The following is a 19440-nucleotide window of genomic DNA, read 5'->3' on the forward strand; positions in this document are numbered from 1 at the left end:
GATGGTACTACTAGAAGCTGAGTGTCCTTCTGGAAGCAAGAGACAAGGGGACAGGAGCGGACCTCCTGGGGTGCTGGGTGTGTTCACTTTTGATCTGGGAGCTGGTTTTGCTTGTGTGTTCACTTCGTGAAGCTTCATGGAGTTCTTCACTTATGATTTCACATTTTTATCTAGGTTTTTTAAAATGTCAATTAAAAAAAACATGGATTTGAAAAGGAAAAAAAAAAAAGAAGCTCTTGGGGTAGTGTCTGGCCCATGGTATGAGCTGAACAAATGTTGGTTCACTGTCATTACTCTTGTCCTTGTCACTGGTTGGTCTTTCCCAGCCCACCAGTCCCCTCCCTGTCCTTTCAGTCTGGAAGAGACCCACATGTCCCCAACCCTCAGGGGACAGAGCTGGTGCAGCCATCCAGAGACTGAGCTCCTTTGCGGGGAGATGGAGAAAACCTCCAGAAATGTACATTCAGCTCCTGGATTAGATAGCTCCACAAAGGCCAGGGGGCCAGAGAGCATTAGAGTTTGCGAACTAAGGGCTCTTGAGCAGCTAGAGCAGGTGTGGAGACATTGAGGTAAGGGAAGTGACCAGAGCTGGGGCCTTGCAAGGCTCTCCTGAGTACAGCAGGAAGCCAGCGAGCGACTGTGTGTGTTCGTTGTGCATAGAGGGGATGATGATGGGTCCCATTTTGCACCCTAGCTTTAGTGCAGAAAATGGAGGGAAAATATCCCAGGAGGCCTTCAGTGGTGGCCCACACCAGGTCAAGGTGGGACCATGGAGACATATGGAGGATGCATGGGATGTCATCGGGTTAGACTTGCTGCTCGTCCTGTGGCATGGAAGGAGGTGACGACCAGGGCCCTGGGCAGCCATGTGGACAATGTGGCCCTGTGTTGTCGGATACAGTGGGAGGAGCAGGAATGAGGTGGTGGGTAAGTTAGGTTTGAGGAGCAGAGCAAGAAGAGAGGAGATGAAGTAGGCAAAGTACGTGGAGGGCCGGGTCCTGGAAGGGAAGGGAAGCCGTGTGCTCAGAGAATGATTAGGAGAGTAGGGGTCTCGGAAGGAGGGTTTCTGGGGCTTAGTGGACAGTGGGGAGGGTGCACAGAATGGGTTGTAGCCAAGGATAACAGAGATGTGGTCCTGGTGGACGTAGCTAATCTCTAAGTTTCCAAAACAGTGGACTGGGTACTAGTGAATTGGAGGACCCCGTCCATGGGGAGAAGAGAGCCCAGTGTGGGTGATGGTGCCTGGGACGTCAGGCTGGGCCACATGTGAGGAGCATTTGCATGACCTCCATATCATAGAAGGGGTTAATCCAAAACAATGATAATAGTAGAGAAAACATAAGTGGTAGACATTATTACTGTCCAAAGGATCCATTGCCTCTCTCTGATCTGGGGGGGACCAAGACACTTCCCACAATTTTGCCATCAGGCTTGACGACCTAACCCTAGGTGAGATGCACCACGTCTAAGAAGAAACTTCAGGAATCATGGTATGGTGCTACCATGTCTGCTTCCGTCTCTGTCAGGAGACCGGTGGTGTCCCAGATGAGGGTTGCTCCTTCATCCTGGGTCTCCGTGTGGGGCTGACTTAGCACAGAGCCAACCCACAATGGAGACAGACATGCAGCCTGAGCCTTGTAAGCCGGGAGGAGTTGGAGCTGTTTGTTATTCAGCGTAGTGGGACCTCAGTGGACTGCCTCAGCAGCTCCTGGATGGGGGGCACTTCCTCTGCACCGGGTCCTGTGGGGTTAATCCTCACCCAACTCTGTGAGCACAGCAGCCAGACATGTGATTGCATTTATGTACAATTGTAGAAACAAACTAATCCATAAAGAAGGAAAGCAGGTCAGTGGCTGCCTGGCAATGGGGCGGGGCAGGGGTGGGGTAGGAGGGAGGGGTCACAGCGGGGCACGAGGAGACTTTTGGGTCACCAGGTACTTTATGTATCTTCACTGTGTAGAGTGCTGCATGAGTACGCACCTGTCAGGACTTGTGGACTGTAAGCAGTTTCCTGTCTGTCAAGTGTATGTCAGCTTCAACAAAACTGTTCTTAAAGAACACGCAACTCTGCTAGACTAGAATTCTAATAAAATTCTTATTGCTGTCTCACAGAGGAGGAAGATGGGGCTCTCTGGGATTAGAGCACTTGCTGGTGGTCACACAGCTACGAAAGGGTGAATCCAGGTGAGCCAGGTGTGCCTGAATCCCAAACCCGTGCCTTTCCACCTTGAAGGAGTCTGCATGGCTGGCAGGGTGCGAACATGGGCTATATCCAGGAACCCCAGAGCCAGCCCCTGCTTAAACGGGGGGTTCCCCAAGAGTCACGCTAGGGTGAAGGGGAGGTGGGCGCACCCCAGGCCCCAGTTTTCAGAGCAGCCCCACATCTCCCGGAAGAGTGGGCACGGCTGCAGCAGGGGTCTGGAGCTAATGCGTCCCAGCTCTTGAGAGCCCACTGTTAGAACTACACAAAGTTTGTGAGTCCATTGTGAGCCATGGCCATTATTAAAAATTAAATGATACAGGCTTACAATTAAATAAAATACAGTTAAGACAATGATAATACTCAAAACTCATGGCTTCCTAACTAAGTTCCCACATCTGACTGATGTTTATCCTCTTGAGGTTCTACAGTGTTCTGTCCCCCTCCCCTGCAGTGTCTTGTCCCCACTCTGCCTGCTGTGGGAGCTTAAACTTGGATGCGGGGGGTTCATTACCCGCGGAGATCAGAAAATGCTAAATCAGGACTACCTCATGGCCGCCACCAGCCTGTTGTTAAACATTTAACCATCCCCAGCATGGAACCTCAGGCAGGGGCAGGGGCATGAGGGGCAGGTATAGCTCGGCGCTGAGGCCCAGGGCTGCCCGTTATATTCCCTCACAATGCTGTGAGGCAGAGTGCTGTATCTATTGGCAAACAAGGAAACTGAGGCACGCAGGAGCTTCCTGCCCAGTCACTCAGCTAATCAGTTCTCACAGCCAGGACACAAAGCCTGACCCTTAATAGTCACTGTCCACACTCTGCCCTCCCAAAAGTACCAGTGTTGGACGCAGGTCTGGCCTCTTTCCTGAAATTTTCAGCCAGCTGCAGACCCCATACACCCCCCCCACCACACCCCCCACCCTGGCCCAGAAGCCTGAAGTGGGCTTCAGTGATCACCAGGCCCATGGCCTCTGGTCTCCTGTGGACAGATGGTCGTGGGAACCACATTCTGTGCAGATCCTAGTGCCAGGGAGAGGTCAGACCCATCTGCAGAGACCTAGGTCAATGGTGGGGGTGGGGGGGCTCTTTCCTAAAACAGCCTGGGACCATTCTTGGAAACCCGGCGCACTAGGAGCGAAGCTGGGCAGGTGGAAGCCCCCCCCCCACCCCCGCAGGGCTTCCTGAGGGCTCTGAAGAGGAGAGCTTCCAAAATGGCACAACGTGAGAGCCTCTCAGCAGATCTGTGGAAGGAGCAAGGGAAGAGGTCCCTGGGTTGAGAAGGGGTCAGACTGTCCAACACCTGGGGTTTCAAAGAAGGAGATTCTAGGAAAGGTCTCGGGCTGCTGGAGCAAGAGGAGGAGGTCTCGGAGGTGGGGTGGGAGCAGATTGGAGCAGGTCGCCCTGGGGTAGTGGGAAAGGCACGTCATGACTTTTCCTCTGGTGCTGGAGGCAGGAAGGCTGTGACATGGGGTGTGGCATAGAGGTTGGGGTGCTCTAGGTGAGCCACAGGGGGAGTGGGCAGAGGCTGGCCTGGGTTGAATGGTGGCCCTCCAGAAGATAGGTCTATATCCTAATCTCCGGAACCTGTGAACGCGACCTTATGTGGGAAAAGGATGTTTGATATAATTACGTGAAAATTCTGGAGATGAAGTCCTCATGGACTACTTAGGGAAGCCCAACTTCAGTGACGAGTGTCCTCATAAGAGATACCCTGAGGAGAAGCCCCAGCGATCACAGAGCCAGAGATAGGAGAGACACAATCACAAGCCAGGGACTGCCTGGAGCCACCAGAAGCCAGAAGAGACAAGGAAGGATTCTCCCTGGAGCCTTGGAGGGAGCAGAGCCCTGCTGACACATGCGTTTCGGACATCTGGCTTCTAGACGGTGAGAGAACGCATTCCTATCGTTTCAAGCCACCCAGTTTGTGGTCGTTTGTTACCGAAGCCCTAGGAAACCAAAACAGGGGAGGTGAGAACTGGCCTATTACAGATCCCTCCACGGCACAGGGTGGCCCTGGGCGGGAAAGGAGCTTCGCAGACTGGCAGGGGGCGAATAGCGGGAGAGCCAGGGAGCAGGGCTGCCCACCGGCTGGGGCAGGGTCAGGCGGGGCAGGCACAGGAAGGCCTGCAGAGGGCGCTGTGGGAGATGGGCAGAGGCCTAGAGCTCTCTGAGGGATTGAAAAGAGGGGCTCTAGGAGAGGGGCTTGGGAAAGGGCACTTTCAGAAGATGGCAGGGCCTGGGAAAAGATGTGGGAGGGGTGGCCAAGAAGGCAGTTGGGGACACCCCCAGAGCTGGTGATTGCTGGAGGCCAGAGGCCTGGGAAGAGGCAGGGCCAGAGGGGTCACAAACCTTGCCAAACTGGTCGAAGATGGATATTTTAATGACGGGGTCATCCCTGAGGGCTTCCTGTAGGCTGGACGGTGGTTAACACTGTGCACACTGTTTCTCATGTAGCTCTCCCAACAACTCCATGGCAGACCGTGCCCGTTTCACAGATGAGGAAGGTGAAGGCTCCAGGGGAAGTAACACCCAAAGTCCGTGAACTCCCTGGTGCGTGTCAGACCTGATAGGAAGCCAGGGTCTTCTACTGAGCACCCTGGCCTGCCCTGGGGAGGCTCCCCAGAGTGGGGTCAGGAGGGGGCCCTAAAATGGGAGCCCACCAAGGGGTGCAGGGCTCCCTCTGCTTCCTGCCCTGCCTGCCTGCCCCTTCTTCCCCAGCCTCGGGAGCTCTGTCCCTCCCACTGTGCTCCAGGTCCAGTCTGTCCCTTCTGCGGTCCAGGACCCTGCTGGGCCCAGCTCCAGATCAAAAGACTTCTCCTGTTTCCTGCCTGGCCAAGGCAGTTTGCTCTCAAAACTGCTCTTTGTCCTCTTATTTTTCCAAACAATGTGTTTTTAATCAATTTTATAATAAAACCCAAACTGAATTCTTGAGAACAACAGCAAAGAGAAATAATAAAATCATCCCAGCTCCTGCAGCCACTTGGGCTCAGCCTTCCTCTCTCTCAGAAAACCTACCTCCTCAAGCCCGCAGTTCTTGGTTACCAAGCTGCCTCAATATCCCCAAACTGCCCCCTCATCCACTGAGTTTCTCCATCCCTGGACAGCCATGCCCCCTCCCAACGCCTCTCCCTGCCTCCCACTTGACTCCTCTCCAAAATGGTCCCAAAGTGTCCCCAGGAGGGTGCTCTAAAAGACAAATCTATCTCCAGTAGCATCTGTTTCTCCAAATCCACCAGGGACGCAGCATCCCCTAGAAGCAGAGCCTACAATCCTCAGCATGGCATCCAAGGCCCTAATGTCCCATCCTCACCTGCCCCAGCCTGATGCCCCACCATGCCCTTGACCCCTGCCTTTGCAGATGCTGGTGCCTCCACTCAGGAGACCCTCCCTCCACTTGTCCACTAGGGTCATTCAACTCCATCTTCAAGACTCAACCCAAATAGCTCCCCCTGTTCACTGACCCTCTCCTGCCCTTCCCAGGCACAGAGCAGACCTCCTGCTGTCACAGTCCTGTGGAACTTTGCTCCTTCATTCACCTGATAAGTACCAAGTCCCATGTTGGGCCCTGGGGCACAGTGGAAAACAGTACAGACCCAGCCCCCCCCCACCACCCTTGGAGTTCACGAGCCCTGCTACTGTTGCCTAGGTAGACCACAAGTCCCCCAGAACAAGCCCCACCTATATCCCACAGAGCCACGCTTGCTGCCCACATGCAGTGTGTGCGCCTTAAACTTGTTTGTTGATTGACTGATTGACCAAATAAGTGAATGAATAACCATAATCCTTTCTCTTTTCACTCTCTGGCTTCTGGGCAGGGACTGTGTTGACCTCAGAGTGAAAACACCTGCTCACAATAGGTGTTCTGTTCTAGGACACATTGTTCCCCTGAGAGAGGGAGGGTTTGTAGAGAAGGTACCCTGAGGGGTGAGGAAACTGAAAGGTCCTGGTCCTTGAGGCTGGAGACCTTGGGAGTCAGCACCCTCTTCTGCCTACTCCCACACTCTTTCTGAACTCAAGGGGAGATGGAGGCCTTGAAGGGACTGCTCTGGTCCTCAAGGGACTCCAGCTTGGATGAGGGGACTTGAGGGAGGGCCCTCGTTGAGCTGCTCTGGGCTGGTCCCACATGTCACCCACGTGACATTGGGTGATCCCTGCCAGGGCTCTGCCCAGCAGCCCCAGAGCTTGCAGCAGGGATCAGGAGCACCCAGGGACCCCACATGGGCTGGGCAGGATCTAGCTCCTCCCATCTCCCCCTACTCCCTGGCTTTTTGGTATCCTTTTCTTTCTTAAATAGTATTTTACCATTTGGGGGTGGTGATTGCTACAAAAATAGTATATGTTTATTCCACAATTTAAAGAGTATACAGGTGTATTAGAAAATAAGGGTCGTCTCTCTGCCCTGCCCCCAGCCCCCCTGCATCAAGTTGACTTCCCTGAGAACACTTAGGGTACTTAGTGCCACGTGACTTTCCACTCACCCCAACACTCACGACACCACCCACAAGACAGTTCTTAGGAGGATGGAACCATCATAAATGTGTTCCTTTAGCATTTGCCTTTTCTTTCTTTACTTAAAAATATCCATAGACATTGAAAGGTAGATATATAGAATTAACTCATTCTTTGTCTAACTGCTGTGTAATGCTTCCTGCGGACGTTCATAATCATTTGTTTAAATAGCATGCTATGGACACCTTGGTTTTTTAATTTTTTTCCTATGATGAAGAATTGTTCAATAAACACCTTGCTACACAACCTTACATTTTTTTTTAAAGATTTTATTTATTTATTTGACACAGAGAGATCACAAGTAGGCAGAGAGGCAGGCAGAGAGAGGAGGAAGCAGGCCCTTGGCTGAGCAGAGAGCCCGATGCGGGGCTCGATCCCAGGAACATGAGATCGTGACCCAAGCTGAAGGCAGAGGCTCAACCCACTGAGCCACCCAGGTGCCCCACAACCTTACATTTTTAAAAAGATTTATTCATTCATTTTAAAGGGGGGAGGCACAGAGGGAGAAAATCTCAAGCAGGCTCCCCACCGAGCATGGAACCCAACGCAGGGCTCAATCTCACGACCCTGAGACCTGAACTGAAACCAAGAGTCAGATGCTTAACCGAATAAGCCACCCACATGCCCCATCCTTACATTTTTAATAGGTCTTGCCATTTTGCTTTCTCAAGTAGTCAGAGCAATTCACAAGTACTAGGAGCGCGTCCCCCACACCCTGGCCAACTCTGGGTGTGGTTAATTGTCTAAACCTTCCCCAGTACCCTGGGGAAAATTTGGTATCTTGTTGTTTTGAAATCATGTTTCCTGACTAAGGCTAAGGTTGAACATCTTTTCATGTATCAATTGGCCTTTTTAAATTCCTCTTCCACAAGTCTTTCTATCTAACCTTTCATCCAATTTTGTATTGCGGCATCTTTATTTTTAAAAAATCACCTTGTAGCAACTTTTTGAATGTTACTGATATTTTTTGTTGTGTTTGTTGCAAATATTATAGCCCAGTGCAGTTGCTGTCTTTTGCTCTGTGGAAGTTCATATATACTTAAATCATTTTTAACTTTTTATTACAGAAATTTAAAAACATTCTCAAAAGTAGTAAGAACAGTAAAATGAACTCTTAGTGTACCCCACCTTTGAGCTCCCACAGTGATCAAGGTAAGGCGTGAAGTTTTCCTTTTGTTGTTGCTTGGAGTGGTTTTTGCAATGCAGAGATTTTTGTTTTCACATAGTCAATTTTCTTACTTTCCTTTTGTGACTCTTGGGCTTTGTATAATTCTTAGAAAGGTCATTCCAGTCCAGGATTATTAACAAAACAAAAACAGATTCTTCCACTACTTCTTTTTTTTTCCTTCTTATTTGTTTATTTACTTATTTGACACAGAGAGAGAGAGAGAGAGATCACAAACAAGTAGGCAGAGCAGCAGGCAGATAGAGGGGGAAGCAGGCTCCCCACTGAGCAGGGAGCCTGATGTGGGGCTCGATCCCAGGACTCTGAGATCACGACCCGAGCCAAAGGCAGAGGCTCGACCCACTGAGCCACCCAGGCACCCCTCTTCCACTACTTCTAAAACATGATTTTTTTTTTATTTGTTATTTTTGAAAATGATGACATAGTATTTTTCACATGGAGGACCATAATTTATTTAACCAGTCCCCAACTACTGAACATTAAATTTGCTTCTGATTTTCCCCTATTATATTTTATTTTATCTATTTTTTTAAAGATTTTAGTAATTTATTTGGCAGGCAGAGATCACAAGTAGGCAGAGAGACAGGCAGAGAGAGGGGGAAGCAGGCTCCCCACTCAGCAGAGAGCCCGATGTGGGGCTTGATCCCAGAACCCTGAGACCAGACCCAAGCCAAAGGCAGAGGCTTTAACCCACTGAGCCTTGATTTCCCACTATTTTTAATCATGCTGCATTGAGCAGGTAGCCCTGACTTGCCCCTGCCCCTGGATTATTTCCAAGCAAACCTCAACCATCAAGTCATTTCATCCGCAAATATAGAAAAGTTAAACAATTTTTATATTGTAAAATCTGTTAATCCTTTGGTCTTTTTGCCTCATACTTTTATTTATATTTTGAATAGGCATTATGTTCACAAGGCTTCACATTCCAAAAGGATGCATGGAAAAATCTGCTTTATATCCTGTTCCCTCGCAGCCCCATTCCCCTCCTGGAAAACAACCAGTGTTGTCAGTGTCTTGTGTATCTTTAGAGTCATTATTTACCTACGTCAAAGTGAATTATGTGCTTTTTCCTGCTTAAAGTACAATTGATAATCTACTTGAACGATGATCTGTTTATTTTATTTTTTAAAAAAAATTATACTTGTTATTTTGTTCCTTAACGGCATGTCTGAGAGATTTTTATAGGGAGCCCCCTAGCTCTTTTTTATAGCTACCTACACCCCTCGTTGCACGGACATACAGGGAGCTCAGTTATCTTGTCTCTGCTGGTGGACGCTCAGGTTCATTCCAACTACAGAGGGCTCTGCAGTGAAAAAGCCTGATGCATTCTGCATTTCACTTCTGTGTGAGGCTATCTGTGTGATACATCTCCAGAAGTGGAAGTGCTGAGTCAAAGGGGACGTGAGTTTATAGGTTTGATAAATATTACCAAATTCCTTCTATCAGGTTTAAACCAGTTTATACACCAGCCAGCCAGACGGGAGGGTGTTCCAACCCTTGCAAACCTGGTGTGTTAATAAACCTTGTTGTCTCTGCTGATCAGCTAAGTGAACCGCAGTATCTTTGGAGATAAAGTTTTCATTTATCCTTATAAGGGAGTTTTGAGCATCTTTTCACATGTTTAAGAATGCTTTTGGGTGAATTTCCCTTTTCCTAGGAACTGTTTCTTCATATTCTTTACTTATTTCTCCTTATTTGAGTCATTGTTGGTTCATTTAGAAATAATCTGTGGGAGCCCTTTCTATATTGCAGAAATCATCCCTCTGCCTAGGTTATGCCCACCACCCCCACCCCCGTGTGCCCCTCTCCCCATTGAAAGTTTCTCTTTTGACTTGGTTTGTGGCAGTTTTTGCGATGCAGAAATTTTTATTTTAGTCAAATTTATCAGTCTTTTGGGGCTTTAGGTTTTGTGTAATATTTAGAAAGCAGTTCTCCACTCTGGGATGTGTGTTTTTGTTTTTAGTTAAAACACAATTTGTTTTTCATGGTGGGGTAGTATTTTGTATGGGAAGGCTGTAATTTACTTAACCAATCACCTATAGCCAAACATTTAGGCTCTTTCCGATTTTCCTGAATTATAAGTCATATTACAGTGAAAAAGCCTTGCCCATAAATATTCTTTTTTTTTTAAAAGATTTTATTTATTTATTTGACAGACAGAGATCACAAGTAGGCAGAGAGGCAGGCAGAGAGAGAGGAGGAAGCAGGCTCCCTGCTGAGCAGAGAGCCTGATGTGGGGCTTGATTCCAGGACCCTGGGATCATGACCTGGGCTGAAGGCAGAGGCTTTTTAACCCACTGAGACACCCAGGTGCCTCGCCCATAAATATTCTTTAAAAAAAAAAAAAAATCTATTTATTTAAGAGAGAGAGAGAGCCCAAGCAGGGAGAGGGGCAGAGGGGAAGGGACAAGCAGACTCCCCACTGAGCAGGGAGCCCATCAAGGATCTCCATCCCAGGACCCTGGGATCATGACCTGAGCCCAAGATCATGACCTGAGCCAAAGTCAGGAGCTTAACTGACGGAGCCACCCAGGCACCCCAAATATTCTATTTCACTAGGCTCAATTCCTGAAAGTGACCTTCATGTTGGTCCCCAAACTGGCCTCCAGAAAGCTGGGCTGCACTTCTGCCACACAGACATGTTTACTCCTCCTAAAATGCCCTCAGAGCCTAAGACAGAGCGGCAGGGACCCAGGATGGAAGATTCTCTCCTGGCCTGAGCTGGTCTTTCCTTGGCTTCCGAGCCGTAGAGCAGATAATGTAAAATATGCTGGAGGAGGAGGCGAGGCAGAATGAGACCCGAGAGAGAAGGAAAACCCATAGTAGCTGCTGGGGTCTCACTCAGAGCCTGCCTACACTTACTTTACACACACTTCTATAGTCCAGTAAACTTGTGACCTGGCTTTTACAAGCACAGCAACTTATTAGGAAGGGGAAGCAAGACAGCTACTTAGAGGCACCCTGGTCCACTCTCCAGGTTCTAAAGGAAGAGCAAGTGAAAGTATAATAAAATGGAGTCAGAAAGCAACTAGTCTGGACCATGCAGCACAGAGCTTAACTGCCCCACGGATTCCAGTAATGTGCAAGGAGGAGCCGGTTAGATTGGGGGGTCTCTAACTGTGTTCCTCGACCTGACATTCTGGTGGGCATCTTGAATATTGTAATAGGCAGAATAATGGCCCCTTTCCCGAAGATGTTTCATCGTCGTCGTCTTCTTTTTTAAGATTTTATTTATTTGACATAGTGAAGGAGAGAACAAACAAGAGGAGCTGGAGAGGGAAAAGCAGGCTCCCTGCTGAGCAAGGAGCTCCATCCCAGGACTCTGGGATCGTGACTGGACCCTGGGATCCTGACCTGAGCCGAAGGCAGACGCTTAACCGGCTGAGCCACCCAGTTGCCCCAAAGATATCCTCTTCTTAATCCCCAGAATCTGTGATTATGTTACACTATGTGCAAAGGGGAATTAAACGTGTCAATCGAATTGAAATCATTAATCAGCGGATCTTAAAATAGGGAGATTATCTTGGTGGACAATGTAATCACAGGGAGTAGGAGCAGGAGGCAGCAGAAGAGTTAGTATTACATGGATACAATGTCAGAAAGATGGGGCCACTGCCAGCTTTGAAAAAACGGTGGCAGCCACAAACCAAGGAATGTGGGCCGTCTCTGGAAGCTGGAAAGGGGAAAGGAGTGGATGCTCCCTAGAACCTTCAGAAGGAGGTTCTGTGGACACCCCTGAGTTTAGCCTAGAGACACCCGTTTTGGATTTGGCTCACGAAAGTGTAAGGTACTAAATGCGCATTGTTTTAAGTTTGTATTAATTTGTTACAGCAGCCAGAGGAGAGGCATAGGAGTATCATCTGGTACTGCCCAGCAGAAGGAAGGCCCTAGAAGAGTGCCCTGCGCTTGGCTGCACAGAGCCCGGAATCCGGACGAGAAGCGTATGCATATCCTAGCTCTGGTCTTTCTATTTTATTTTTTTAATTTTTATTTATTTATTTATTTTTTCTTTAAAGATTTTTTTTATTTATTTATTTGACAGAGAGAAATCACAAGTAGGCAGAGAGGCAGGCAGAGAGAGAGAGGAGGAAGCAGGCTCCCCGCTGAGCAGAGAGCCCGATGCGGGACTCGATCCCAGGACCCTGAGATCATGACCTGAGCCGAAGGCAGCAGCTTAACCCACTGAGCCACCCAGGCGCCCAATTTTTATTTATTTTTTATTTTTTTGCTAAGTCCTGTTGCTTCTCTGCCTTCTTGAGGATGAAGGTATTACCAAAGTTAAATTACGTCCTGGCATAATTCATTTTTCTGGAACACTCATCTCCAGGCGTTGCTAGGTGGCTTTCTGGATGAGTAGGGCGTTACCCCCACCCCCAGCTCCAAGGGCGAGGCTCTGCGCCCCTCCCTCGGGGCACGTGCTGTCCAGATGTGGAGGGGCGGGGCGCTGGGGCTGCGGGCCCCAGCGGGGCGCGCTCCGGGGGTGGGCGCAGGGGACTGGGAACCCGGGCGCTTCCAGGCGGCGCGCCCCAGCCAGCGGCTGAGCGGCTCCGGATCCGCGGGGGTTCCGCGGAGGCTGCGGGGGGCGGGCGGGCCGGGTCCGGGCGGAGCTGTGGGCGGGAGGCTCGAAAGGGGTTAACCCCGAGGAGTAGTGGTCGGGTCGGGTTACTTCCCTTTAAAAAGACGGGGAAAGGAGGAGTCAGGCGCTAGTGGGGCAGTGTTGGTGGCGGCCCGACACGGGACACGGGAGGAGGCTCCCGGCCGGGCCGGGGCGCGCATTCTGCGGCGAAAGGCAAGTGGAGAGCGTGGCGGAGGCGCTGCGGGCGCAGGGGGTTGGCGGCAGGGGCGCGGCTGCGGGGCGGCAGCCGGAGTGAGCGAGGGCCCGGGGCGCAAGCGCGAGCAGAGAACCCCACATCTGCTGCCCACGACCCCTTCTCAGACGGGTACACTGAGGTCCAGGGAAGAGCGAAGCGAAACTTTCTTCTTTTCTATTCTTTTCTCCTGTCCCTCCTCCTCCTCGTCGTCCTCTTCTTTTTACAGAAGTTTCTTCCCAAGCGTAGAACCGGTTCCGAAACAACACGTTGTTCTAGGTATAGGTGGCGACAGATGGCGGGAGGAACCCGGACGCCGCCGCCGCCGCCGCAGGGACTGAATGAGGTCTTGCCCCTGCCCCAGGCTGGGGAGGGGTTTGCTGGGGTCAGACTTCTTGTTCCACCTGCGGCCCGGGGGCCCTTCCCGGGGGCTTCGTCTTTAGCAACTTGAGTTTCTCCCCTCCTCTGTTCCTGTCGGAGGGCCGGAGCCTGATCACCTCCTCAGTCAGCTTCTTGGGTCGCTTCTTGGCTCCGGAGCAGGTGCCTGCGGCCCCTTCCCCAGACCACACCACCACGAGTAAGAGGAATTCTTCTGGCAGAGATCCCACTGTGATCCTGTGGCCTCCGAACCCGCTTCTCTATGGAGCCTCGGAGTCTAAGGCTGGAGGGAAGCTGCTTCCATCTGGCCGATGGGGAACAGGCCCAGCTGTGGGAGGCGGCCCAGCCCCCATCCTGGGTTCCCACCGCCCCACCGCAGCCCCTGGGGGCAGCTCCTTGCCACGCCCACGTCCCTAAGTCAGGTCCTCCTGCCCCTCTGCTTGAAGTTTTACTGTTCAGCGTTAATGCGGAGACAGTGGGGATCCCTACATTGGAAGGGGCGGGGGGGATCGGTATTGGCTGTAGTTCTTGGGCTTGTGGCTCTGGTGGAGGGTCCAGAACCCCTTGCTGGGTGCTGCTGGGCGGTCTGAGAGGGTTGGCAGGGATGGTGGCCAGCTGCTCACACTGAGGCCCCTCGGTGCCTTCGTCCACACTGACGGCCATCGCCACTTGCCTGGCCACACCCTAGATCTGTCACCAAAGGCCCCACAGGGGCTCCAGCTGCACCCATGGAAATAAGGCCAGGGTCCAACACAGGCCTGTGTCTGGTACCAACCCCCACCGCAGCCCTCCTGCCAGGAAGTTCCACTTCCTAGAACCACCCCCAGCTTCCAGTGCTCTGAGGCGTGGAGCTCAGAGCCCATGGGCAGAGCCCACAAGCTGGCTTCCATCAGAGTTTTTGTTTCTTGGCCATTCCCTACAACAGCCGCTTCAGGTCCATGACCTTTAATGTCCTTTAAAATTCAGAAGAGAGGAGCATCTGGGTGGCTCAGTCAGTTAAGCATCTGACTCTTGATTTCAGCTCAGGTTGTGATCTCGAAGTCATGAGATCAAACCCCATGTCAGCTCTGCTCTGAGCGTGGAGCCTGCTTGGGATTCTCGCTCCCCAGCCTCTCTGTACCCCCCCACCACCCTCCCCTCGCTCTGCCCCCCGCCCACACATGCTGTCTCTCTCAAAATAAAAATTCAGAAGGGACACACAAGTCCGCCTAAAAATGGTCAGACCTTTCATCCTGCCCAGATCTGCCTTTGTTAACTTGCTATCCTGTGTTGTTATGCTAAAAAGTGTCTTGCCTCCTCCAGTGCCCAGGAGAAAAGGGAGGGCAGGGTGGGAGAAGGTTTTATGAGTTTTATGAGGTTGGGACAGTGCGTGTGTAGTTAAGCCTGTAGAAGCTGCCATTAACTAGCTGTGTGACCTCGGGCAAGTCCCTTCATCTCCCTCTGCTTCGGTTTCCTCAGCAGCTCGCTGGTGGTGATCACCCTGGCGGGGCCCATAATAGGTGCTCAGTTGCACAGAAGGGAGCTGCCAGGCAAGATCCACAGCCCAGCATGGCCCCAGCACCTCCTCGGCTGGCTGGCGTATTGCTGCCCCCCAGCCCACCAAGGGCCTCTGTGCTCCTTCCCTCCGGAGAGCGCTGCTTTGGCTTAGAAATCCATCCATAGCAGAGCTAACTTCCCATTAGGGCCTTCTGAGGTTCTCACAGGACAGACGATGTCTGATGTTCCCAGAGGAAGCACCCTGGGAACTGGCCCACGCAGCTGTGGATGGAGGGCTCGGAAGCTTGGGAGTGGGCCAGCGGCTTGAGGAGCCAGAGTGTGTCCTATGCTGGAGCCGAGCCTCACCCCGCCTCACTGTTCCTTCACGACAGACAGATGGGCTGCAGGTTGTATCCTAGAACCCAGCCTGCTCAGCCTTGCTGAGGCAGGGGACAAGGGGCAACGGAGTGAGTGTTAGGTAGCAGCTCACCACGGGTTTGTGAGGGAGCCTGGATCACACCCGACTGTGGGTCCCAGGCTCTCACCAGCCACCCCCACCCCGCCCCAGGCTCCTGGCTTTCCTGTGTTGGAACAGAAGGCAATCTGTGCCCCCTGCATCTGAGACAAAGGTGCCTTTTCTTGTTCAGTTGATGTCTCCTACATGTGTGGCGATCTGTGCCTTCAGTATTCTCCAAGTTGTTGAACTTAATTTTTTTTTTTTAATTTAGAACTTTTGTTCTCTAAACCAAAACATAGACAAGCAGAAATATATAAACCCACAGAAAGACTGCTTTGGTTGCGAAGGGGCTGGAGGTACTGAGCTTCTCCCTCATCAAGAGAGTCACAGTAAAAGGGACACACATATTTTGCTCACGTGCAGAAATGTCCCACGGCAAAGACAGCGCACAGGGGACACTAGCCTCAGAATCAGACGGGGCGGGGCAATGATCTCCAAAGTGAGTGTAGTGACACTAGTGGCAGGCTTTGAACACATAGATGGTGTAGTCATAAGTGCTGTGATAGAAATGTGAAACGGGCCAGGGAACCACAGAGGGGAGAGGAGTCACCGTGCGTGAGAAGGCCATGACATTGAGGTGGGTTTTGAAGGATGAGTAGGAGTTTGACAGGAAGGAGAAGAAAGGCATTCCTAGTAGTAGAAACAGGACGAGTAAAGGCACAGAGGCATGAAAAGGCCCAGCAGGTTTGGGGAAATGACTGAGGCTAGAGGCACAGTAGGCACTGGGAAGAGGAGAGGCTAGATGGTCAAGTTCAACTACCTAGATGAGTAGTTTTTTAAATCAATAATCATTCATTAAAATGTATACAGGAAAAATTATAACTTAGCACATCTAACTCTGAGTTCTTGCTAATTATTGCTCCAAAAGAGAGTAAATAGATTGACTTAAAGAAAAATATTGGGGTGCCTGCAAAGCGTAGTCAGTTAAGCCTCCAACTCTTGATTTTGACTCAGGTGATGCTCTCAGGGTGGGGAGGTAGGGCCCCGTGTCGGGCTCCCTGCTCAGCGTGGAGTCTGCATGAGATTCGTTCTGCCTCCCTCTCCTCCCCCTGCTTCTCCTTCCACTCGTGTGCACTGTTTCTGTCTCTCCCTCAAAAAATAAAGTCTTAAGGAAAAGAAAAATCTTAAGTGAATAATATACAAGAGGATCACAGATATGGCAAAAGTCACAAGGGCGATTTATGTCTATGCTCCAGAAGCCCAAGAAGGAGTGTGGGGTATAGGGGGGAATCAGCCCTCAGGATCAAGGGTCTAAACTAGGGTGAGTTCCGTCTTGAACTGCCTGGCTCATTTTCTTATCAATGCCTCCATTCCATCCACGCTGTTACCTACCTGCTGTGTGCTAGGTGCTTTCCTGGTGTGGGGGATACTGTCCCCGTGGTGCTCTGAGTCTTGGGGGTGATGGGAGGGCTGTCCTGGGACAGCATCACTGCAGTGAGCCTCCAGGATGATGGGTGTGGGAAACACAGAAGCTTCCCAGACCCAAAGAGCCACTTGTTGCTGGTGGGGAAGGGGTTGCAGTATGCGGCTAGAAGGGGGAGAATGTGGTAGGCTTGAGGAACAGAAAGGCTGGTGGGCAGAGTGCAGAGGGTGATGGAAAGAAAGCTTGAGATAAGACAAGAGAATCTTGGAGGGCTAGATCATGCCAAGTCTAAAGGCCATGGCAAGGATTGTGTACATGGTCATTCATTTAGCCAATATTTACTGGACTCTTGCCTTGTGCTGGTAATGGAGGGGCTTACAACATTACAGTCTTCCTTTAAGGTGCTTGGGTCTAGTGGCAGGCTTTGAACACATAGATGGTGTAGTCATAAGTGCTGTGATAGAAATATGAAACGGGCCAGGGAACCACAGAGGGGAGAGGAGTCACCGTGCGTGAGAAGGCCATGACATTGAGGTGGGTTTTGAAGGATAAGTAGGAGTTTGACAGGAGGGAGAGGAAAGGCATTCCTAGTAGTAGAAACAGGACGAGTAAAGGCACAGAGGCATGAAAAGGCCCAGAAAGTTAGGGGAAATGGCTGAGGCTAGAGGCACAGTAGGCACTGGGAAGAGGAGAGGCCAGATGGTCAAGTTCACGGAAAGTCTTCGGACTCAAGACTGAGGTTTCATTCTGCAGGCAGTGGGGAACTGGAGACTGTGTAGCAGGAAAGGAGAGCCTTCTGCTGAGGTGTGGGGTGAGCCTGGAGATGCCCACCACTACACGCTGGGGTGTGAAGATAGCAAGCTCTGAAGCTAGAGCATGCCCCTCACTGTGCCCCCAGCCTGAGCTCGCCTGGTGCCCAGAGCAGGGACCCCTTATTACAGGGCAATAAGGTGCCTGCTGCGCCAACTTTGAAAACTAGAGGCTCTTTCCAAAAGAGTAAAGATTCCAGCCAGCTGGGCCTGTGGTCTGCATCCAAAACAAACAGGAAGAGACCACAGTAGGCCAGGCAGGGCCTCTTTCTTTATTTGGAGAAGGGATTAGGCCAAGTGGGCTTGTGGGTCCTTCTGCTTCAGAGGTGGGGGGCTGCAGGCCCATCAGGGACGGACTGAAACTTGGTTTAGGGGGACACATGGCTCCGGGGGCCAGCCTATGGGGTCGCTATAAAGATGGCCTCCTTAGGCCAGTCCTGGCCCTGATGATAGTCTGGAAGCACATGCCACATCACCCTTGGGAGCCACTGTCCACTGTGTCACCATGCCCAAGCTGGAAACTTCTCTTGGGCACTCGGCTTCCTATGAGTGCCCTGGGCGTCAGCCCAGGCCTGATGAGGGTGGGTCCTGGCCACCACGGTGGGAAGTCCACACCAGCCAGCCCAGGGCCACATAGGCAGGTCTCTAGAGAGAAGGGAAGAAGTGCCGAGGGCTCAGAACACCCTCAGCCTGAAGCAGCTCTGCTGGCCCAAAGACAGGTGGCAGTCATTTATTCTTGTGGTTACATGTGAATGAATTGATCTATGCGTCCATTCAATGGGTATGTGCACTCACTTTCCAAGCGTTCGCACAGCTCAGGGGGAGGCAGACCCGAGCCAGGGCGGGGAGTGACAGATGAACGAGGAGTTTACAAGCCGATGGAGCCGGCCCAGGTGAGCCCTGGGATAGAGTTGGCCCAAACCAGAACACCGCTCGTCTGCCATGGTTGGAGGAGGGTTCCTAGAAGGGGGCAGGCAGTTCTCCCAGGGCCAGAGTGGGGTGGAAATGGGCTAGAAAGACTTGAGTAAGCAGTGATTCATGTATGTGTGTGTTCACTCAACGACTACGCGTTGAGCACCTGCTATGTGCCCGGCACCATGACGGGCTGGTGAGCAGAAGCAGCCAAGGGCCTGCTCTTATGGGGACTGCAGTTGCTGGGGGAGACTGACGGGACTCAAGTCTTCACTATGCAGATCAAACGGAAAACTGCACTGAGTTATAGGGCTTCGACAAAGAGGTTTGTGGTACTAATGGAACTAATAGGGCCTTGACCTGGCCAGCGAGGGCTTCTCTGAGAAAGAATGGAAGGATAGTAGGAAATAACTAGGGAAAGAAGGTGCCCCTGCCCAGCCTACTGACCTTTGCTTCTGTGAGCCCTGGATCACATGCTGATCCAGTCAGTGGGAACAGCATGTGCAAAGGTCCTGTGGCAAAGGGAGTGGATGATGACCAGAGTGGCTGGACCACTGGGACAGAAGGGAATGTGGTGGAAATGAGGCTGGGAAGGGGGTAGGCTGATGGCAGGCTGAACTTGTAGGTCTCTTTGGAAGATTTAGTCTGGATTTTATGAGAAAAAAAGAAGTTTTTTTTTTTTTTTTATTAAAGATTTTATTTTTAAGTCATCTCTATCCCCATCGTGAGGCTTGAACTCATGTCCCTGAGATCAAGAGTGGCATGTTCCACTGACTGAGCCAGCCAGCTGCCCTAGGAAGGTTTGAAGCCGATCCAATTCTTGTGGCACACAGGTTTGTTTGAAGCCGATCCAATTCTTGTGGCACACAGGTTTGAGGGGGCCTGAATGGAAGTGGTGAGTCCATGAGGGCATAGTGGACTCTGTATGAACAGGGAGAGCAGCTTTGACCAAGGACATGGTGAGAGCAGGGATGGGGGCAGAATTGGACGTGGAAGTCAGGGTCAGGAGGTGTCAAGGTCTGAGACACTGGACTGATGGGTGGGAAGAGCGATAATGAACATTCTTTTCTTAAGTATGATAAATCATGTCTTCATTTCTACTAAGGATAGGAAAAGAGGCCATGGCTGAGCTCTGGGTAAGGAAGAAGGGAATAATGATGCGTAGGTTGTGCTCTGTGATATTTAATATGTTCTCTTGTTCAATCTGGGCAACAAAGTTGAGAGATAAATACTGTTATGTATTTGTGAGGAGTGAGCTCTGAGCAAGGTACCTGCTCAAGGT

Source organism: Mustela nigripes, chromosome 13 (assembly GCF_022355385.1).
Source record: "Mustela nigripes isolate SB6536 chromosome 13, MUSNIG.SB6536, whole genome shotgun sequence".
In the NCBI taxonomy this organism is placed as follows: domain Eukaryota; kingdom Metazoa; phylum Chordata; class Mammalia; order Carnivora; family Mustelidae; genus Mustela; species Mustela nigripes.